This window comes from Lissotriton helveticus, chromosome 6 (genome assembly GCF_964261635.1).
Source record: "Lissotriton helveticus chromosome 6, aLisHel1.1, whole genome shotgun sequence".
Taxonomy (NCBI): Eukaryota; Metazoa; Chordata; class Amphibia; order Caudata; family Salamandridae; genus Lissotriton; species Lissotriton helveticus.
In genome coordinates this window covers 1049353064-1049377240 of record NC_136067.1, presented here as the reverse complement: position 1 = coordinate 1049377240, position 24177 = coordinate 1049353064, and the positions used below count along the sequence as shown (strand labels likewise).

General features: G+C 45.0%; 1 pseudogene; it reads left to right on the top strand.

Annotated features, from left to right (window-relative positions):
* Nucleotides 1–22694: 22694 nt before the first annotated feature.
* LOC144761639 (large ribosomal subunit protein eL6 pseudogene) lies at nt 22695–23464 on the top strand (annotated as a pseudogene).
* The last annotated feature ends 713 nt before the right edge of the window (nt 23465–24177 follow it).

The window sequence follows — 24177 nt, the reverse complement described above, 5'->3', positions numbered from 1 at the left end:
TTTTGGATGCAGCTGACGACGTTAGGTCAGTAGTTCTGGTTGGTCCAAGGGAGTTGCCCTAGACTGACGGAAGCATCCTTTAGCAGAATCAACCTCCCACCGCGGGCAGCACCTTAGAGAGGATGGAGTTTCCTGATGTGGAGAGACCTGCCAAACAAATGAACTTTAAGCAGAGACTGTGTAACATGATGACAAAGAAAAGTTTTATAATATTGTGTATTTTTATGCTATCCAGCGTAATGATCTTTTTGATAAGTTATGTTTTATTCTCTTTCCATGTAACATTTGCGCCCACTGCATCACCCATACCTCCTCCTACTATTTCCTCTCATTCTTTCCACCCTCTGCCTGACCACGAATCAAATAGGAGATTAGAGTTTGTTAATAACTCCTTTGTTCAGTTATTACACCAACTTGTAATGAACACGACTAACTGTTGGGTTTGCGGTCTCATGCCTCACACAACGGATAAAGGGATCCCCTATTTGGTCCTGCCATTTAGTCACAATGGGTCAGTATGGGCATATAGGACAATGTTCATATATGCACGAGAAGTCCAACCCCTACGTTCTGTAAAAGACAACCTCAAGACTAGCGCCCTAGTCAAAGGTATAGTTGACATGATCAAGGAAGTAACTTCTTATGAAGATACTCCGGATGATGAGATACTTGCATATGAAGGTTGGAACGTGACCGGATATGGCACTACTTTAAGCGAGAAACAGCAAGCCAGAAGATCCTCCCCTATCTGGATCGTACCCCATCAGGGTCACCTGTGTCTGCAAGGTATTGGCAAGAATCCCAGAGCTCGGCTAGGGAAGAGTATCTGTACAGAAACGTATGTTTTTGGATCTCAGACTTCCCCTGCGTTTTTAGCCGCTAAGGGTACTTATTTCATTTGCCATGATAGAGCCTACACATGGTTGCCCCCTGACTTCTCGGGCTCATGTTTTGTTTCATTCCTGTTGCCTCCCACCTACACAGCAGCGGTGGATTACCACCGGACAAGGGTAGTTAGAGGTGTTTTGAGTAAAGAAGACACTGCAGGTCAAGAATTTGGGGACTTTGCAATGGGTTTTCTGCCGTTCTGGGGATCCATGGCCAACAGCAGAAACATAAGGCAATTAACAAGGGTAGTTGAATCCACCGTGACTGAAACTGCTGGTGCCCTTAGTAACTTGACTGCTGAGCTCCAGTCGGATCGACTTATGACCCTTCAGAACCGGGTCGCTTTGGATGTTATACTTGCAGACCGAGGTGGAGTATGCAAATTGATCGAGTCTAGTTGTTGCATTTTCATCCCAGATAATGCTCCAACAGTGTACAGGGCCATCTCCAAACTGCATAAGATTTCCGAATCTATTCATGTGGATAAAGGAGATTGGTCGTTAATGGGATGGTTCTGGGGACTGATATCTGCCTGGGGATGGAAAATTCTAATGGTCATTGGGATGGTCTTAGCCATTCTTTTCATGTTCTGTCTGTGCATACAGTGTGCTCCTGCAATATGTGGCCTCTGTGTTACATCATGTGTAAGGAAGCCTGTGTCAAAAGATGAACTAAGTACTAGAATGATGTTACAGCAACATCTCAATGACTTTAGGAATATAGACCTGGACTCAGACTAACATGAGAATAGATTAATTGCCTATGTAAGGGCAAAAGGAGGGATTGTGGTTCTGGAAATCTGGGTCCGCGTAATCGTTCTGGACTCGAGAACTAAAACTTCGTCGGAACATGACGAATTTGGTATCAAAAGACCGAGAATGACGAGTACATCATGTACATGTATTTTCAGCATATTGGAGTGACGATTTCACCTCGAAATCGTCACTTACATTCTGAACCCTTGGCTTCCATTTATGTGTTGCCCTTTACATAGGCCTTAATCCAGCTGAATTCGATTCCACAAGGACACATACTCCTTAATCGACTTTTCCATGACCTGTACAAGTTGGAACCATTGCCCCAGGCCGAACTCGTTAACCCCTTAAGTGCTGCTGTTAGCCGTTGGACGTCGGGAGCACTACCTTCGTAGTGCTGCGCACGTCCAACGGCCGATGCGGCCCCGCCCGTTTTTGAGGAAGTACCGCACTGCCACAAAATCGCAGCCGCGGCCAACGGGTTAAGCCAGTTCCCCTCCCATTGGCCGAGCAAGATAGCATCTAGGCTCAACAAACCATAAAACCATTTCAGCGCGTACACCTGCCATATCTCGCTCACATCTATCTCCACTCTTTTGCTTCTCTTACTTTATGGTGGGGAGGTGCCCGTTTTTATTAGGGGTCCAGTGATATCTGATGAAATGTTGGGCCTTGCCAAATGATTTGTTGTAGGCAGCACGAAGTGAAATATGGACATGTCATCATGACTCTGCTTTCTCTTTGTACTAGAAATATGTTAACGATTTACTTTACAACCAAGAATGTTTTGCCTGAAGCCTAAAATTGTGTATAAGAAGAGAAGCCTGACTTTGTAAAGGCGAGCAGTCTCCTGAGAATATACTTCCATATGTCGTACTTGTAGGACACTTGTTACCTTGGTTGCAGCCAATAAACTAATCTTTGACTTCACCTAGAAGACTCTGAGTTTCTATGGTCTGGATCAGGAAGAACCCGAGGTCTCTGGGTGTGTATTCCCTGGCACCGCTGGGTTACCGGTGTCTGTGCCGGTTCTTAAAAACCCAGTACCTCAGCTGGCGCCCAGCGTGGGACGATTCCAGTGGTACCAGTCAGCCAGAAGATCGTGAGGAGCTTCGTGTGGAAATTCCGGAGGATGGCCAACCACCTCATCGACCCCTGCATGTCGACGTGTTCCGAAGGTCTTTGCTGCGAGGTTCCCCGCTTCCCGACGGCTACAAGGACTGCTGCCCTGGCTATCGCCCTGATTTGGACCCTTGAAGTTTGGTAGAGCGAAACACTAAGACGAGTCTTCTGGTGACGTCATCGATATTTCAGTTAAGTATAAGTAGAGCGTCTCCCAGTCCTTAGTTGGTCTTAGTTTTGGTATCTTTGGGATACAAAGTTTTGTGTTGGTACTTGCAAGCACCAAAACCGAAGGACTCGTGTATTCACGAGAAATATCGTAATCGATAATCCTTTGAAGTTTGGAACTAGACTAGAGAGCGAAGATGCCTAGTCTTAGACTTGGAAATTTGCTTTGTCTTGGTGGTAATAATAGGGACTCCCGATTGGAGGACTCATGTCCAGTTCCTCCAGTTGGAACTCCGACTTACGAGCTATATGTGAAACATGGGGTAGGCCCCATCACCTACAACGAAGTATGGATTAAATACACCAGGAAAGATGGTGTTCTAAAATGGCCCCAATATGATAGCTTTGATTCTGAAATCTTAGACAACCTCGAAGTTAAACTCTTTAAAAAGAAAGCCCGGCCGGCGATGTTTGACTCTTTCCGCTTATGGCGTAAAGAAGCCAAACAAAAAGAAATTAAATTAGCTAAGAAAAATAAGAGAGAAGGGGGACTTTCAGTAATGCAAGCTGCTGTGCAGTTTAAAGATAATGAAGAAGAGCAGATGAATGAGCAGTTGCACAGGCAACGTAAAATGGCAATAGATAAGTGTTATCCAGTTTTGCCGTCTCTTCAGCAAGAGGCAGCAAAAGAGCATGAAAAAGACCCATTAATGTCGCATTTACTAAATTCACCACCCCCCTATGCGCAGAATGCCACAGCACCCCCGCAACCTTTAGTTGCGCAAACTACGCCTCCTGCTCCTCCACCGCACCCACCAGCTGTTCTTCAGCTGGCTCCCACTTCTTTGGTGCAGCCTCCTCCAGGCCCACTGACCACTTCTGTTTCACCTGTGTTTTCTACGATTTTGCCTACTGTATTTTTCACGTCGCCTAATGCTCCCTCGACGATTTTGCCTAGTGCCCCCTCTATTTCCCCTGATACCTCTTCTGCTATCTCTACCCCTGCCTTATCTCACCCCGTTTTTCCATCTGTTTGTCCTTCAGTTTCACCTTCCATTCGGCAGAAAATGGCCAGCACTGTTACTAACCTTCTTTTACCTCTTTTCGGGTCGCCTACCACGACCCCTAACATGGGAAGAAGACAGTTGCGAAGTCAACTACCTGATTATCAAGAGAGAGATTCACTGAATAGTTTAGCACGGAAATGGGTCATGGACACTGTAAAATATGATGTACAGTCTGTCATGGAAGTCTTCCATCAATGGGAAGCAGCGACACAGAGATATGTTTTCGAACAGATGTGTGTTTTCCTTTGCGAGGATTTAGAAGACAATGATCAGGAATGCATCCCACGAGAGATGTGTCGTGTACGGTTTAAGTTCGGAGAAGGTATGATTGTAGGTCCAGATGTGGAGAAAGCAGTTGAAATGTTGTTATCATATCGGAGTAAGGGGAGTAGTTCTGAGTCACAATCTGAGCATAATACATCCAGTAGGAAAAAGGCGCGACAATACCCTATGAGAGAAGTTCCCCCACAATGGAGAGAGGGTGACACGACTGATGTCCCACCTATTCTGCCACACTTTCAGCGTGTATGGGTACATGTCCCATGGAAGCGAGCTGAAGTTTTAGCACTCAAACAAACATTACCAGATCCGTGTAAAAATCCTGCAGGGTACTATAAAGAGTTGTCGCAAACTGCTGGGTCATGTATAATGAATTTAGCCGATATCGATATGTTATTTGGGAATGTTGTTCCACAGCCTTTATGGGGTAAAATTCGTCATATAGATCATGACCAAGAATTAGGTGACACATGGGCTAATATTACTGCTGCAGATGCCCGACAAGTTGGTGGTGCCAAGCCTGAGCCTTTGATAGCATAACTCCCTGGTAAAATAGTAGATTACATGAAAACGATAATACCTGCAATACGCGTAAATTGGGATAAGTTGTCTGCATGCAAGCAGAAGAAAGAAGAAACAGTCTCAGACTTCTTCACCAGATTTGAAGCAACATTCGTTGACCACAGCGGTCAAGATATGACCACAGAAGGTGGTCAGAGATTGTTTGTCGATAAATTCGTGCACAATCTGCTTCCAGAATTGTGTCAAAAATTAAAAGATTCAGAAAGTTCTTGGGCAGTCTCATCTTCAGCCCAGATATTGGCTACTGCACAATATTACGAGAATAGAGACAAAGATGAGAAAGATAGAGTAGAAAAGAAAACGAGAGAACTAAAAACGAAGGTTTTGCTACAGCAAGCCTATCCGCCACGTGGTGGTGGTAATCAAAATAATAATGGTCAGAATCACTACCAAAATACTTTTCAGCGACCTCAACAGTATCAGAGAAACTCGCAAAGATTCGAGGATACTCAACCCCGTGTACCTGTAGGCCCCAACCAGTGTTTATATTGCAAACAAGAGGGTCATTTCAAGTATAATTGCCCTATTCTATTACAACGTGCGAATGGAGTTTCTGGTGTGAAGGGTCGTGGCAGTCAGCAAGCACCTAGAGGTAGAGGGCGTGGAAACGCCCCTCAGAACACACGTCCCCTTCCACCACAAAACTCTATGAACAGGTTTGATCAGCAAAATAACGTATCTGTTAGGGCAGCTCAATACTACGTTGATGATTATTACACAGAAGATGAGCATTGGGAAGGTAATGATTGCTAGGACAGCCATAGACAAAGAGAGGGAGTTGTTTCAGTTCCAGTAGATCAGAATGGACCTTACGTTGAGGTGATTACATCAGGTGTGTCAGAACCTTTTCTGTTGGATACTGGTGCTACAAAGAGTTCTATTATGCACTCCAAACTCCCTGGCGCACCTTTGTCTGGCGAAATGAACGTTTCTGTAAGTTTTTCCGGCGCCCCAGTTAGAAATCCGATTTCTGACCCTTTATCTCTTTCTGTTGGTCCTTGTGAATTCGAAGCACCCCTTATTCTGACAACAGGTTGTGGTGAAAATTTGTTAGGATTGGATTTGTTAAAAAGATTGTATGCGACTTTGTACTGTTCTCCTTGAGGAGTACAACTTACTTTAGGTAAGAAAGTAGTTTCTCCCATGTATTTGTCGAGAGATGCACGTCCAGCAGAATTGTCGGTTCTCCCAGATATTCTTTGGGCCACTGGTCCTAATGATGTAGGTCTTTTAGAAATTCCACCATATGTTGTAACATTGAAGTCCAATGTCAAAATGCCACGAATTCCCCAATACAAAATATCTAATGAGGGTGAAAAAGCTTTGCTAGCGATCGTTTACGAATTGATTGAAAAAGATGTGATTGAGGAAACACGAGGCAACGTTTGCAATAGTCCTGTTCTGCCTGTTTTAAAACGAACTGACCCTTCTCAGTCACCTGTGTACAGATTCGTGATTGATCTTCGAGAAGTAAATAAGATAGTTGTGCCACAATTCCCAGTTGTCCACGACATTACCACATTATTGACTATGATTCCAGCTTCTGCTTCGTGGTTTTCGGTGATTGACCTAAAGAACGCTTTCTTCAGCATCCCAATTGTAAATGTAGGTGTACTTATATAGCGCAAACCTGTCACCCAAAGGGCATCCTGGCGCTTGCTTAGGCAACCTGTCCTGGTATTCCCCTGTGAGAAACCCCGGCAGGGTGTCCACAAGGTGAAAGCCAGGCATCCCGCCGCGAGGGGCCGTAGTGGAGATTAAGCAAGCTATTGCCCAGAGTTGCAGAGTGTGACCCCGTGATTCGAGTAGGCACCGGAGCGAGAATTGTCGAGTCCGTGGAATTTTTTAGCCCGAGACCCGCCGAGGTGGGGAATCAAACCCTGGTCCACGGTCGATCTCAGCTTCCGGGTCTGCCGCCTCTAACCACTGAGCCACGCTTCTCCACAATTGCTGAGGAGAGCAGGGATATCTTTTGCTTCAGTTTAGGAGGTCGCAGCTTCCGCTTTAAACGCGCTCCTCAGGGCTACTGTGAAAGTCCATCAATATTCAGTCAAGCTTTGAAAACACAGCTTGACACGATTGTTTTACCTAAAGGTGCTACTCTTGTACAATATGTGGATGATTTGCTCATTGTTGCAGATACTAAGAACATTTGTAAAAAGGCCACGTTGACATTATTGCGTCATCTGTGTGATCTGCATCACAAGGTGTCACTTTCCAAGCTTCAATATTGCCGACAAGAAGTGACCTACTTAGGTCACCTCTTATCGAAGGAGGGAAGGAAACTGACCCCAGAAAGAATTCAGGCGATAGCGAAATTGAATGTACCAAGAACACAGAGAGAAGTGCGTGCTTTCTTGGGCATTACATCGTACTGTAGACAGTGGATTCCAAATTTTTCGTTATTGGCCAAACCCTTGGTGGCATTAACGTGTAAAAATACACCCAATCCCATTCCTTGGTCTGAAGAGTGTCAGAAAAGTTTTCTCGAATTACGCACAGCATTATGTTCGGCTCCTGTGTTAGGTACCCCCAACTACAGTAAGCCTTTCACATTGTATGTCCACGAGAAGGAGGGCTGTGCATTGTCTGTGTTGACTCAGTTATTTGGAGGTAGGCAGCGGCCATGCGCCTATTTTTCGTCAACTTTGGATCTGGTAGCACAAGCATTGCCAAGTTGTTTAAGGGCCACAGCAGCAGCAGCTGTTTCTATTCGACAGTCTGCTGGTCTAGTAATGAATAATACACTAATCGTGATGGTCCCGCATGCAGTAGACACATTGTTAAATAGGACCAAGACACAGCACTTAACTAGTGCTCGACTGTCCAGTTACGAATTGACGCTGCTAGCGAGTCATGTGCACATAAAAAGGTGCAGTACCCTAAATCTAGCCACGTTGTTACCAATTGCAGAGGAATCAGATGCTTTAGAACAGCACGATTGTTTCCTCACAACAGAGGAAGAGACAAAAGGGAGAGTGGATTTATTTGACACTCCTCTTGCTGAATGTGATGGTACATTATGGGTGGATGGTTCATGCTTTAAGCTCCCAAATGGGAACGTGACTGCAGCATATGCTGTCACGACTTTGCACACAGTTGTTGAAACTGCACGAATACCACATGGTTCAGCTCAAGCCGCAGAATTAGTTGCACTAACGAGAGCATGTGTATTGTCTAAAGGAATGAAAGTGACTGTCTACACTGATAGTCAGTATGCGTTTGGAGTGGCTCACAGTTTCGGACGATTATGGAGAGAACGTGGGTTCCTGACTTCGCATGGAGCTAAGATTCAGCATGGTCAGTTGGTGAATGAGCTTCTTGAATCACTGACCTTGCCTCTGCAAATGGCGATTGTGAAATGTAGTGCTCACAAGAAGGTGACTGATGATGTTGGTCGTGGGAACGCATTTGCTGATGAGATCGCTAAAGAAACGGCAAAGAATGTGATGAGCCGAATGTACGTTGCAGGCCCTGAAAGATGGAATGGTGATGTTGGAATATGTGAGGACACGATAGAGAGTGTGAAATCCATCCAAGCTGAGGCCACAGAGGAAGAGTTGAGCACGTGGAGACAGAGTACAGGTAGAATGGATGCAAATGGTTGGATTGAATTGACAGAGCATCAGAGATGGTTGTTACCCGATGCATATGTGCTTGCAGTGGTCACAATGGCTCATGGAATGGCTCATATCAGCGTGAAAGGGATTTGCGAGTTGTTGGCCCCAGTATGGAAGAATTCAGGGATTCCCAAGTGTGCAGAGAATGTTGTCAAGAATTGCATGGTATGTCTGAAGCACAATCCTGGTAGGGGAACCCCAACTCCAGCTGGTCATTTTGCACCTCCTACGTATCCATTCGAGGTTTTGCAGCTAGATTTCATACACATGGAGAGGTGCAACAACTTAAAATACGTGCTCGTTGTTGTTTGTGCTTTCTCAAAATGGGTAGAAGCCTATCCCCTAAAAGACAATACTGCCTTGTCCACAGCAAAAGCCCTTGTAAAAGAGTACTTCCCCAGGTTTGGAATGCCTAGAATGGTCTGGTCTGACAACGGAAGTGAATTTGTGGGTCGTGTGATGAAAAGAGTGTGTGAAGGGCTAGGCATTAGGCAGAAGTTCCACGCTGCAAATCACCCCCAATCAGCTGGATTAGTAGAATGTTACAATGGCACTTTAAAACTTAAATTGGCCAAAATCCAAGCGAGCACAGGTCTTAAATGGCCTGACGCTCTACCCTTAGCACTCCTATCCACCAGAATGACTGTGCATTCGCGAGTGAAACTCAGCCCTTATGAAATTGTCTTTGGCCTGCCAGCCAACATATGGGGAGTGCCTAGACCCACGAAGTTCAGCGAGCTAGAACACCCTATTTTGCTTGATTACTTGTATGAACTGACGGCTAAATTGCGTGTTTTGCATCAACAGGTCCACAACACCCTGCCTCCGGTCTCTGAGACTCCAGGTCACTCCATTGTCCCTGGTTCTTGGATCCTCGTGAAAAACTTCCAGAGAACAAAGAACGACCAGCCCAGGTGGACCGGGCCACACCTCGTCCTTCTTTCCACGAGGTCAGCCGTTCGAGTGGAGGGGAAGGCCAACTGGATCCACGGGGTCCACTGCAAGAGAATCCCTTCACCCCCGCCACATGACCAGTGGGTCCAGAAGGGTGTCACTGACTCAGAGCTTACAACTGTGCCACGTGTCATACCTGTCAGCAATGACCGTGTAAAAGAAACTAACCCTGAATGTGAAAGCGAGGATATTTTACAAGAGACTGTGGCACCATCAGAGCGATTGAACTTTTTGGAGCCTGAACTCCTGTTTCAGGACCAGACAGTACCAGGAAAAAGACGCTACAATTTGCGACCGAGAAAAACGGACTAATAAAAGTGATTCCTTTTTATGATTTAAGATCAAGACCTATGGACAAATAAATATATCTTTTTCCTCCCAAGTACTCTTTTTGAAAGTACAGCTCTCCCATTTAGGAACCTTGCTTATTTTTGTTTTTCGAACCGCCATCCGGGTTCCGCTGCTAGGGCCGCGGTTGATTAAAGTCTTTTGGGTGCAGCTGACGACGTTAGGTCGGTAGTTCTGGTTGGTCCAAGGGAGTTGCCCTAGACTGACGGAAGCATCCTTTAGCAGAATCAACCTCCCACCGCGGGCAGCACCTTAGAGAGGATGGAGTTTCCTGATGTGGAGAGACCTGCCAAACAAATGAACTTTAAGCAGAGACTGTGTAACATGATGACAAAGAAAAGTTTTATAATATTGTGTATTTTTATGCTATCCAGCGTAATGATCTTTTTGATAAGTTATGTTTTATTCTCTTTCCATGTAACATTTGCGCCCACTGCATCACCCATACCTCCTCCTACTATTTCCTCTCATTCTTTCCACCCTCTGCCTGACCACGAATCAAATAGGAGATTAGAGTTTGTTAATAACTCCTTTGTTCAGTTATTACACCAACTTGTAATGAACACGACTAACTGTTGGGTTTGCGGTCTCATGCCTCACACAACGGATAAAGGGATCCCCTATTTGGTCCTGCCATTTAGTCACAATGGGTCAGTATGGGCATATAGGACAATGTTCATATATGCACGAGAAGTCCAACCCCTACGTTCTGTAAAAGACAACCTCAAGACTAGCGCCCTAGTCAAAGGTATAGTTGACATGATCAAGGAAGTAACTTCTTATGAAGATACTCCGGATGATGAGATACTTGCATATGAAGGTTGGAACGTGACCGGATATGGCACTACTTTAAGCGAGAAACAGCAAGCCAGAAGATCCTCCCCTATCTGGATCGTACCCCATCAGGGTCACCTGTGTCTGCAAGGTATTGGCAAGAATCCCAGAGCTCGGCTAGGGAAGAGTATCTGTACAGAAACGTATGTTTTTGGATCTCAGACTTCCCCTGCGTTTTTAGCCGCTAAGGGTACTTATTTCATTTGCCATGATAGAGCCTACACATGGTTGCCCCCTGACTTCTCGGGCTCATGTTTTGTTTCATTCCTGTTGCCTCCCACCTACACAGCAGCGGTGGATTACCACCGGACAAGGGTAGTTAGAGGTGTTTTGAGTAAAGAAGACACTGCAGGTCAAGAATTTGGGGACTTTGCAATGGGTTTTCTGCCGTTCTGGGGATCCATGGCCAACAGCAGAAACATAAGGCAATTAACAAGGGTAGTTGAATCCACCGTGACTGAAACTGCTGGTGCCCTTAGTAACTTGACTGCTGAGCTCCAGTCGGATCGACTTATGACCCTTCAGAACCGGGTCGCTTTGGATGTTATACTTGCAGACCGAGGTGGAGTATGCAAATTGATCGAGTCTAGTTGTTGCATTTTCATCCCAGATAATGCTCCAACAGTGTACAGGGCCATCTCCAAACTGCATAAGATTTCCGAATCTATTCATGTGGATAAAGGAGATTGGTCGTTAATGGGATGGTTCTGGGGACTGATATCTGCCTGGGGATGGAAAATTCTAATGGTCATTGGGATGGTCTTAGCCATTCTTTTCATGTTCTGTCTGTGCATACAGTGTGCTCCTGCAATATGTGGCCTCTGTGTTACATCATGTGTAAGGAAGCCTGTGTCAAAAGATGAACTAAGTACTAGAATGATGTTACAGCAACATCTCAATGACTTTAGGAATATAGACCTGGACTCAGACTAACATGAGAATAGATTAATTGCCTATGTAAGGGCAAAAGGAGGGATTGTGGTTCTGGAAATCTGGGTCCGCGTAATCGTTCTGGACTCGAGAACTAAAACTTCGTCGGAACATGACGAATTTGGTATCAAAAGACCGAGAATGACGAGTACATCATGTACATGTATTTTCAGCATATTGGAGTGACGATTTCACCTCGAAATCGTCACTTACATTCTGAACCCTTGGCTTCCATTTATGTGTTGCCCTTTACATAGGCCTTAATCCAGCTGAATTCGATTCCACAAGGACACATACTCCTTAATCGACTTTTCCATGACCTGTACAAGTTGGAACCATTGCCCCAGGCCGAACTCGTTAAGCCAGTTCCCCTCCCATTGGCCGAGCAAGATAGCATCTAGGCTCAACAAACCATAAAACCATTTCAGCGCGTACACCTGCCATATCTCGCTCACATCTATCTCCACTCTTTTGCTTCTCTTACTTTATGGTGGGGAGGTGCCCGTTTTTATTAGGGGTCCAGTGATATCTGATGAAATGTTGGGCCTTGCCAAATGATTTGTTGTAGGCAGCACGGAGTGAAATATGGACATGTCATCATGACTCTGCTTTCTCTTTGTACTAGAAATATGTTAACGATTTACTTTACAACCAAGAATGTTTTGCCTGAAGCCTAAAATTGTGTATAAGAAGAGAAGCCTGACTTTGTAAAGGCGAGCAGTCTCCTGAGAATATACTTCCATATGTCGTACTTCTAGGACACTTGTTACCTTGGTTGCAGCCAATAAACTAATCTTTGACTTCACCTAGAAGACTCTGAGTTTCTGTGGTCTGGATCAGGAAGAACCCGAGGTCTCTGGGTGTGTATTCCCTGGCACCGCTGGGTTACCGGTGTCTGTGCCGGTTCTTAAAAACCCAGTACCTCAGCTGGCGCCCAGCGTGGGACGATTCCAGTGGTACCAGTCAGCCAGAAGATCGTGAGGAGCTTCGTGTGGAAATTCCGGAGGATGGCCAACCACCTCATCGACCCCTGCATGTCGACGTGTTCCGAAGGTCTTTGCTGCGAGGTTCCCCGCTTCCCGACGGCTACAAGGACTGCTGCCCTGGCTATCGCCCTGATTTGGACCCTTGAAGTTTGGTAGAGCGAAACACTAAGACGAGTCTTCTGGTGACGTCATCGATATTTCAGTTAAGTATAAGTAGAGCGTCTCCCAGTCCTTAGTTGGTCTTAGTTTTGGTATCTTTGGGATACAAAGTTTTGTGTTGGTACTTGCAAGCACCAAAACCGAAGGACTCGTGTATTCACGAGAAATATCGTAATCGATAATCCTTTGAAGTTTGGAACTAGACTAGAGAGCGAAGATGCCTAGTCTTAGACTTGGAAATTTGCTTTGTCTTGGTGGTAATAATAGGGACTCCCGATTGGAGGACTCATGTCCAGTTCCTCCAGTTGGAACTCCGACTTACGAGCTATATGTGAAACATGGGGTAGGCCCCATCACCTACAACGAAGTATGGATTAAATACACCAGGAAAGATGGTGTTCTAAAATGGCCCCAATATGATAGCTTTGATTCTGAAATCTTAGACAACCTCGAAGTTAAACTCTTTAAAAAGAAAGCCCGGCCGGCGATGTTTGACTCTTTCCGCTTATGGCGTAAAGAAGCCAAACAAAAAGAAATTAAATTAGCTAAGAAAAATAAGAGAGAAGGGGGACTTTCAGTAATGCAAGCTGCTGTGCAGTTTAAAGATAATGAAGAAGAGCAGATGAATGAGCAGTTGCACAGGCAACGTAAAATGGCAATAGATAAGTGTTATCCAGTTTTGCCGTCTCTTCAGCAAGAGGCAGCAAAAGAGCATGAAAAAGACCCATTAATGTCGCATTTACTAAATTCACCACCCCCCTATGCGCAGAATGCCACAGCACCCCCGCAACCTTTAGTTGCGCAAACTACGCCTCCTGCTCCTCCACCGCACCCACCAGCTGTTCTTCAGCTGGCTCCCACTTCTTTGGTGCAGCCTCCTCCAGGCCCACTGACCACTTCTGTTTCACCTGTGTTTTCTACGATTTTGCCTACTGTATTTTTCACGTCGCCTAATGCTCCCTCGACGATTTTGCCTAGTGCCCCCTCTATTTCCCCTGATACCTCTTCTGCTATCTCTACCCCTGCCTTATCTCACCCCGTTTTTCCATCTGTTTGTCCTTCAGTTTCACCTTCCATTCGGCAGAAAATGGCCAGCACTGTTACTAACCTTCTTTTACCTCTTTTCGGGTCGCCTACCACGACCCCTAACATGGGAAGAAGACAGTTGCGAAGTCAACTACCTGATTATCAAGAGAGAGATTGACTGAATAGTTTAGCACGGAAATGGGTCATGGACACTGTAAAATATGATGTACAGTCTGTCATGGAAGTCTTCCATCAATGGGAAGCAGCGACACAGAGATATGTTTTCAAACAGATGTGTGTTTTCCTTTGCGAGGATTTAGAAGACAATGATCAGGAATGCATCCCACGAGAGATGTGTCGTGTACGGTTTAAGTTCGGAGAAGGTATGATTGTAGGTCCAGATGTGGAGAAAGCAGTTGAAATGTTGTTATCATATCGGAGTAAGGGGAGTAGTTCTGAGTCACAATCTGAGCATAATACATCCAGTAGGAAAAAGGCGCGACAATACCCTATGAGAGAAGTTCCCCCACAATGGAGAGAGGGTGACACGACTGATGTCCCACCTATTCTGCCACATTTTCAGCGTGTATGGGTACATGTCCCATGGAAGCGAGCTGAAGTTTTAGCACTCAAACAAACATTACCAGATCCGTGTAAAAATCCTGCAGGGTACTATAAAGAGTTGTCGCAAACTGCTGGGTCATGTATAATGAATTTAGCCGATATCGATATGTTATTTGGGAATGTTGTTCCACAGCCTTTATGGGGTAAAATTCGTCATATAGATCATGACCAAGAATTAGGTGACACATGGGCTAATATTACTGCTGCAGATGCCCGACAAGTTGGTGGTGCCAAGCCTGAGCCTTTGATAGCATAACTCCCTGGTAAAATAGTAGATTACATGAAAACGATAATACCTGCAATACGCGTAAATTGGGATAAGTTGTCTGCATGCAAGCAGAAGAAAGAAGAAACAGTCTCAGACTTCTTCACCAGATTTGAAGCAACATTCGTTGACCACAGCGGTCAAGATATGACCACAGAAGGTGGTCAGAGATTGTTTGTCGATAAATTCGTGCACAATCTGCTTCCAGAATTGTGTCAAAAATTAAAAGATTCAGAAAGTTCTTGGGCAGTCTCATCTTCAGCCCAGATATTGGCTACTGCACAATATTACGAGAATAGAGACAAAGATGAGAAAGATAGAGTAGAAAAGAAAACGAGAGAACTAAAAACGAAGGTTTTGCTACAGCAAGCCTATCCGCCACGTGGTGGTGGTAATCAAAATAATAATGGTCAGAATCACTACCAAAATACTTTTCAGCGACCTCAACAGTATCAGAGAAACTCGCAAAGATTCGAGTATACTCAACCCCGTGTACCTGTAGGCCCCAACCAGTGTTTATATTGCAAACAAGAGGGTCATTTCAAGTATAATTGCCCTATTCTATTACAACGTGCGAATGGAGTTTCTGGTGTGAAGGGTCGTGGCAGTCAGCAAGCACCTAGAGGTAGAGGGCGTGGAAACGCCCCTCAGAACACACGTCCCCTTCCACCACAAAACTCTATGAACAGGTTTGATCAGCAAAATAACGTATCTGTTAGGGCAGCTCAATACTACGTTGATGATTATTACACAGAAGATGAGCATTGGGAAGGTAATGATTGCTAGGACAGCCATAGACAAAGAGAGGGAGTTGTTTCAGTTCCAGTAGATCAGAATGGACCTTACGTTGAGGTGATTACATCAGGTGTGTCAGAACCTTTTCTGTTGGATACTGGTGCTACAAAGAGTTCTATTATGCACTCCAAACTCCCTGGCGCACCTTTGTCTGGCGAAATGAACGTTTCTGTAAGTTTTTCCGGCGCCCCAGTTAGAAATCCGATTTCTGACCCTTTATCTCTTTCTGTTGGTCCTTGTGAATTCGAAGCACCCCTTATTCTGACAACAGGTTGTGGTGAAAATTTGTTAGGATTGGATTTGTTAAAAAGATTGTATGCGACTTTGTACTGTTCTCCTTGAGGAGTACAACTTACTTTAGGTAAGAAAGTAGTTTCTCCCATGTATTTGTCGAGAGATGCACGTCCAGCAGAATTGTCGGTTCTCCCAGATATTCTTTGGGCCACTGGTCCTAATGATGTAGGTCTTTTAGAAATTCCACCATATGTTGTAACATTGAAGTCCAATGTCAAAATGCCACGAATTCCCCAATACAAAATATCTAATGAGGGTGAAAAAGCTTTGCTAGCGATCGTTTACGAATTGATTGAAAAAGATGTGATTGAGGAAACACGAGGCAACGTTTGCAATAGTCCTGTTCTGCCTGTTTTAAAACGAACTGACCCTTCTCAGTCACCTGTGTACAGATTCGTGATTGATCTTCGAGAAGTAAATAAGATAGTTGTGCCACAATTCCCAGTTGTCCACGACATTACCACATTATTGACTATGATTCCAGCTTCTGCTTCGTGGTTTTCGGTGATTGACCTAAAGAACGCTTTCTTCAGCATCCCAATTGTAAATGTAAATGTAGGTGTACTTATATAGCGCAAACCTGTCACCCAAAGGGCATCCTGGCGCTTGCTTAGGGAACCCGTCCTGGTATTCCCCTGTGAGAAACCCCGGCAGGGTGTCCACAAGGTGAAAGCCAGGCATCCCGCCGCGAGGGGCCGTAGTGGAGATTAAGCAAGCTATTGCCCAGAGTTGCAGAGTGTGACCCCGTGATTCGAGTAGGCACCGGAGCGAGAATTGTCGAGTCCGTGGAATTTTTTAGCCCGAGACCTGCCGAGGTGGGGAATCAAACCCTGGTCCACGGTCGATCTCAGCTTCCGGGTCTGCCGCCTCTAACCACTGAGCCACGCTTCTCCACAATTGCTGAGGAGAGCAGGGATATCTTTTGCTTCAGTTTAGGAGGTCGCAGCTTCCGCTTTAAACGCGCTCCTCAGGGCTACTGTGAAAGTCCATCAATATTCAGTCAAGCTTTGAAAACACAGCTTGACACGATTGTTTTACCTAAAGGTGCTACTCTTGTCCAATATGTGGATGATTTGCTCATTGCTGCAGATACTAAGAACATTTGTAAAAAGGCCACGTTGACATTATTGCGTCATCTGTGTGATCTGCATCACAAGGTGTCACTTTCCAAGCTTCAATATTGCCGACAAGAAGTGACCTACTTAGGTCACCTCTTATCGAAGGAGGGAAGGAAACTGACCCCAGAAAGAATTCAGGCGATAGCGAAATTGAATGTACCAAGAACACAGAGAGAAGTGCGTGCTTTCTTGGGCATTACATCGTACTGTAGACAGTGGATTCCAAATTTTTCGTTATTGGCCAAACCCTTGGTGGCATTAACGTGTAAAAATACACCCAATCCCATTCCTTGGTCTGAAGAGTGTCAGAAAAGTTTTCTCGAATTACGCACAGCATTATGTTCGGCTCCTGTGTTAGGTACCCCCAACTACAGTAAGCCTTTCACATTGTATGTCCACGAGAAGGAGGGCTGTGCATTGTCTGTGTTGACTCAGTTATTTGGAGGTAGGCAGCGGCCATGCGCCTATTTTTCGTCAACTTTGGATCTGGTAGCACAAGCATTGCCAAGTTGTTTAAGGGCCACAGCAGCAGCAGCTGTTTCTATTCGACAGTCTGCTGGTCTAGTAATGAATAATACACTAATCGTGATGGTCCCGCATGCAGTAGACACATTGTTAAATAGGACCAAGACACAGCACTTAACTAGTGCTCGACTGTCCAGTTACGAATTGACGCTGCTAGCGAGTCATGTGCACATAAAAAGGTGCAGTACCTTAAATCTAGCCACGTTGTTACCAATTGCAGAGGAATCAGATGCTTTAGAACAGCACGATTGTTTCCTCACAACAGAGGAAGAGACAAAAGGGAGAGTGGATTTATTTGACACTCCTCTTGCTGAATGTGATGGTACATTATGGGTGGATGGTTCATGCTTTAAGCTCCCAAATGGGAACGTGACTGCAGCATATGCTGTCACGACTTTGCACACAGTTGTTGAAACTGCACGAATACCACATGGTTCAGCTCAAGCCGCAGAATTAGTTGCACTAACGAGAGCATGTGTATTGTCTAAAGGAATGAGAGTGACTGTCTACACTGATAGTCAGTATGCGTTTGGAGTGGCTCACAGTTTCGGACGATTATGGAGAGAACGTGGGTTCCTGACTTCGCATGGAGCTAAGATTCAGCATGGTCAGTTGGTGAATGAGCTTCTTGAATCACTGACCTTGCCTCTGCAAATGGCGATTGTGAAATGTAGTGCTCACAAGAAGGTGACTGATGATGTTGGTCGTGGGAACGCATTTGCTGATGAGATCGCTAAAGAAACGGCAAAGAATGTGATGAGCCGAATGTACGTTGCAGGCCCTGAAAGATGGAATGGTGATGTTGGAATATGTGAGGACACGATAGAGAGTGTGAAATCCATCCAAGCTGAGGCCACAGAGGAAGAGTTGAGCACGTGGAGACAGAGTACAGGTAGAATGGATGCAAATGGTTGGATTGAATTGACAGAGCATCAGAGATGGTTGTTACCCGATGCATATGTGCTTGCAGTGGTCACAATGGCTCATGGAATGGCTCATATCAGCGTGAAAGGGATTTGCGAGTTGTTGGCCCCAGTATGGAAGAATTCAGGGATTCCCAAGTGTGCAGAGAATGTTGTCAAGAATTGCATGGTATGTCTGAAGCACAATCCTGGTAGGGGAACCCCAACTCCAGCTGGTCATTTTGCACCTCCTACGTATCCATTCGAGGTTTTGCAGCTAGATTTCATACACATGGAGAGGTGCAACAACTTAAAATACGTGCTCGTTGTTGTTTGTGCTTTCTCAAGATGGGTAGAAGCCTATCCCCTAAAAGACAATACTGCCTTGTCCACAGCAAAAGCCCTTGTAAAAGAGTACTTCCCCAGGTTTGGAATGCCTAGAATGGTCTGGTCTGACAACGGAAGTGAATTTGTGGGTCGTGTGATGAAAAGAGTGTGTGAAGGGCTAGGCATTAGGCAGAAGTTCCACGCTGCAAATCACCCCCAATCAGCTGGATTAGTAGAATGTTACAATGGCACTTTAAAACTTAAATTGGCCAAAATCCAAGCGAGCACAGGTCTTAAATGGCCTGACGCTCTACCCTTAGCACTCCTATCCACCAGAATGACTGTGCATTCGCGAGTGAAACTCAGCCCTTATGAAATTGTCTTTGGCCGGCCAGCCAACATATGGGGAGTGCCTAGACCCACGAAGTTCAGCGAGCTAGAACACCCTATTTTGCTTGATTACTTGTATGAACTGACGGCTAAATTGCGTGTTTTGCATCAACAGGTCCACAACACCCTGCCTCCGGTCTCTGAGACTCCAGGTCACTCCATTGTCCCTGGTTCTTGGATCCTCGTGAAAAACTTCCAGAGAACAAAGAACGACCAGCCCAGGTGGACCGGGCCACACCTCGTCCTTCTTTCCACGAGGTCAGCCGTTCGAGTGGAGGGGAAGGCCAACTGGATCCACGGGGTCCACTGCAAGAGAATCCCTTCACCCCCGCCACATGACCAGTGGGTCCAGAAGGGTGTCACTGACTCAGAGCTTACAACTGTGCCACGTGTCATACCTGTCAGCAATGACCGTGTAAAAGAAACTAACCCTGAATGTGAAAGCGAGGATATTTTACAAGAGACTGTGGCACCATCAGAGCGATTGAACTTTTTGGAGCCTGAACTCCTGTTTCAGGACCAGACAGTACCAGGAAAAAGACGCTACAATTTGCGACCGAGAAAAACGGACTAATAAAAGTGATTCCTTTTTATGATTTAAGATCAAGACCTATGGACAAATAAATATATCTTTTTCCTCCCAAGTACTCTTTTTGAAAGTACAGCTCTCCCATTTAGGAACCTTGCTTATTTTTGTTTTTCGAACCGCCATCCGTGTTCCGCTGCTAGGGCCGCGGTTGATTAAAGTCTTTTGGGTGCAGCTGACGACGTTAGGTCGGTAGTTCTGGTTGGTCCAAGGGAGTTGCCCTAGACTGACGGAAGCATCCTTTAGCAGAATCAACCTCCCACCGCGGGCAGCACCTTAGAGAGGATGGAGTTTCCTGATGTGGAGAGACCTGCCAAACAAATGAACTTTAAGCAGAGACTGTGTAACATGATGACAAAGAAAAGTTTTATAATATTGTGTATTTTTATGCTATCCAGCGTAATGATCTTTTTGATAAGTTATGTTTTATTCTCTTTCCATGTAACATTTGCGCCCACTGCATCACCCATACCTCCTCCTACTATTTCCTCTCATTCTTTCCACCCTCTGCCTGACCACGAATCAAATAGGAGATTAGAGTTTGTTAATAACTCCTTTGTTCAGTTATTACACCAACTTGTAATGAACACGACTAACTGTTGGGTTTGCGGTCTCATGCCTCACACAACGGATAAAGGGATCCCCTATTTGGTCCTGCCATTTAGTCACAATGGGTCAGTATGGGCATATAGGACAATGTTCATATATGCACGAGAAGTCCAACCCCTACGTTCTGTAAAAGACAACCTCAAGACTAGCGCCCTAGTCAAAGGTATAGTTGACATGATCAAGGAAGTAACTTCTTATGAAGATACTCCGGATGATGAGATACTTGCATATGAAGGTTGGAACGTGACCGGATATGGCACTACTTTAAGCGAGAAACAGCAAGCCAGAAGATCCTCCCCTATCTGGATCGTACCCCATCAGGGTCACCTGTGTCTGCAAGGTATTGGCAAGAATCCCAGAGCTCGGCTAGGGAAGAGTATCTGTACAGAAACTTATGTTTTTGGATCTCAGACTTCCCCTGCGTTTTTAGCCGCAAAAATTACTTATTTCATTTGCCATGATAGAGCCTACACATGGTTGCCCCCTGACTTCTCGGGCTCATGTTTTGTTTCATTCCTGTTGCCTCCCACCTACACAGCAGCGGTGGATTACCACCGGACAAGGGTAGTTAGAGGTGTTTTGAGTAAAGAAGACACTGCAGGTCAAGAATTTGGGGACTTTGCAATGGGTTTTCTGCCGTTCTGGGGATCCATGGCCAACAGCAGAAACATAAGGCAATTAACAAGGGTAGTTGAATCCACCGTGACTGAAACTGCTGGTGCCCTTAGTAACTTGACTGCTGAGCTCCAGTCGGATCGACTTATGACCCTTCAGAACCGGGTCGCTTTGGATGTTATACTTGCAGACCGAGGTGGAGTATGCAAATTGATCGAGTCTAGTTGTTGCATTTTCATCCCAGATAATGCTCCAACAGTGTACAGGGCCATCTCCAAACTGCATAAGATTTCCGAATCTATTCATGTGGATAAAGGAGATTGGTCGTTAATGGGATGGTTCTGGGGACTGATATCTGCCTGGGGATGGAAAATTCTAATGGTCATTGGGATGGTCTTAGCCATTCTTTTCATGTTCTGTCTGTGCATACAGTGTGCTCCTGCAATATGTGGCCTCTGTGTTACATCATGTGTAAGGAAGCCTGTGTCAAAAGATGAACTAAGTACTAGAATGATGTTACAGCAACATCTCAATGACTTTAGGAATATAGACCTGGACTCAGACTAACATGAGAATAGATTAATTGCCTATGTAAGGGCAAAAGGAGGGATTGTGGTTCTGGAAATCTGGGTCCGCGTAATCGTTCTGGACTCGAGAACTAAAACTTCGTCGGAACATGACGAATTTGGTATCAAAAGACCGAGAATGACGAGTACATCATGTACATGTATTTTCAGCATATTGGAGTGACGATTTCACCTCGAAATCGTCACTTACATTCTGAACCCTTGGCTTCCATTTATGTGTTGCCCTTTACATAGGCCTTAATCCAGCTGAATTCGATTCCACAAGGACACATACTCCTTAATCGACTTTTCCATGACCTGTACAAGTTGGAACCATTGCCCCAGGCCGAACTCGTTAAGCCAGTTCCCCTCCCATTGGCCGAGCAAGATAGCATCTAGGCTCAACAAACCATAAAACCATTTCAGCGCGTACACCTGCCATATCTCGCTCACATCTATCTCCACTCTTTTGCTTCTCTTACTTTATGGTGGGGAGGTGCCCGTTTTTATTAGGGGTCCAGTGATATCTGATGAAATGTTGGGCCTTGCCAAATGATTTGTTGTAGGCAGCACGAAGTGAAATATGGACATGTCATCATGACTCTGCTTTCTCTTTGTACTAGAAATATGTTAACGATTTACTTTACAACCAAGAATGTTTTGCCTGAAGCCTAAAATTGTGTATAAGAAGAGAAGCCTGACTTTGTAAAGGCGAGCAGTCTCCTGAGAATATACTTCCATATGTCGTACTTCTAGGACACTTGTTACCTTGGTTGCAGCCAATAAACTAATCTTTGACTTCACCTAGAAGACTCTGAGTTTCTGTGGTCTGTATCAGGAAGAACCCGAGGGGTGTGTATTCCCTGGCACCGCTGGGTTACCGGTGTCTGTGCCGGTTCTTAAAAACCCAGTACCTCACAGCCATTCTGACTGGCTGTCTTTTGATGAAACTGAATTTGCTCACGTGTTTCGGCACATGGATATCATTCGTTACCATGTATGCCTTTAGCTTCAATGCCTTCACCACAAATGTATTATGACGTGTTGGCCTTTACAATGTGTTGGTAGTACTTTATCATCTATTGGCCACGGCCATGACTGATATTCTATACATTTTGGGGGTTACCCCTCAACCACCATTTATTGATTTTTTGTATATTTTCTGTTTGATGGTATCTTCGAAACATAATTTTTTAATAACAGCTTACCTCCCTTTACCATTACTCGCCCCCTAAACTGTACAAGCGGCTTACCTCCCTTTACCATTATCCACTTTGAATGCAAAAAAACGTAATTCCCTTTACCACTACTCACCCCTGCACCCTAAAAACCCCTTGCCTCCCTATTTCCCTTAGCAAAGATGGCAGATGTGCAGAAAGCAAAGAAGGCCAAAGAGCATCATGCCTGCCACAACCTGGCTCTGGCTCGTGATATCACGAAATATTTCCGATAAGCGATGTTTGCCAGAAAAGCAATGTACAGGCGCAAGTACAATGCCACAGAAGCAAAGATTGAGAAGGAGGCAAGAGCTCCAGGAACTATTTCAAAGGCAGTTGGTGGAGACAAGAAGGGAGGCACCCGTATGGTTAGGCTTCGTAAAATGCCACAATCCTATCCAACTGAGGATGCACCCTGCAAATTGCTAAGTCATGGTAAAAAGCCGTTCTCCCAGCACAAGCACAAGCTGTGTGCCTCCATTTCTCCTGGGACAGTTTTGATTCTTCTTAATGGGCATCACAGAGGACAGCGTGTAATGTTTTTGAAGCATCTTGCATCTGGTTTGCCCCTTGTAACAGGCCCATTGGTTATACATCTCATTCCACTGCTTAGATCTTACCAGAAATTCGTCATTGGCACTTCTACCAAGATTGAAACTCTTCAGTAAAAATCCCTAAACATCTCACTGACTCCTACTTCAAGAAGAAGCTGCACAAACCCATACACCAATAGGGTGAAATCTTTGACATAGAGAAAGAAAATTATGAGGTAACGGAGCAGTGCAAAAATGACCAGAGGCTAGAGAATTCGCAGCTCTTGCCGCTCATCAAGAAAGAGCCCCAACTGCGTGGTTACTTGAGATCTACGTTTTGCCTAGCCAATTGACTTTATCCACACAACCTGGTTTTCTAATTGGTTGGAAAATTGCTCATTGAAAGAAAACGTTCCCATCCTTTGGTTTATCACAGCCTGAACTGAACCCAAAAACATTACCCACCCTAAAAAATCCTTTAAACCGCTACTAAACTATACCTTTATGATACATTAAACCTTAAATCCCCCTTTTTAAATGACATAATAATTATGTCATTAAAAAAACTACTTACTGTGTGATAAAGTACTGCAAAAATAGTACTAAAAAGCCCTGCATGGTAAGGAAATGCATGGTAACGTCCTGCAGGGTAAACACTGCATTGTGAAGGATACCCCGACAGATGACTGGAGCCCCTTGCATCTTCTTGGGCTACCTTCTCTAGTGGCTGAAAATCAAAGTTGTCTCCACAGCTTTTTCCCTGCTTCCACAACAACAGAGCCCAATGAAAAGTTCACTCCTCCTCCATGGTGGCTGTCTTTTCTTACTTTGGTGTGACAGATGAGATCAACAGATCACATTTTATTAATGTCATTCACAGTTTAGAAGGTACAGCACTCATTTGCTCCACCAGACTCTGGCTTCGAAGCCCTGCCAGTTTCAGCCACCTAAAGCCAGCATCAGCAGGACCCACAGAAAAATTGAGTTTTCACATTCCACACTGCATTTTGGGACACACCTGAAGTTTAACACATCATGCTCCTTCTAGACACACATGGAACATCTCACACAATATCATTGTCCCCCATACTAC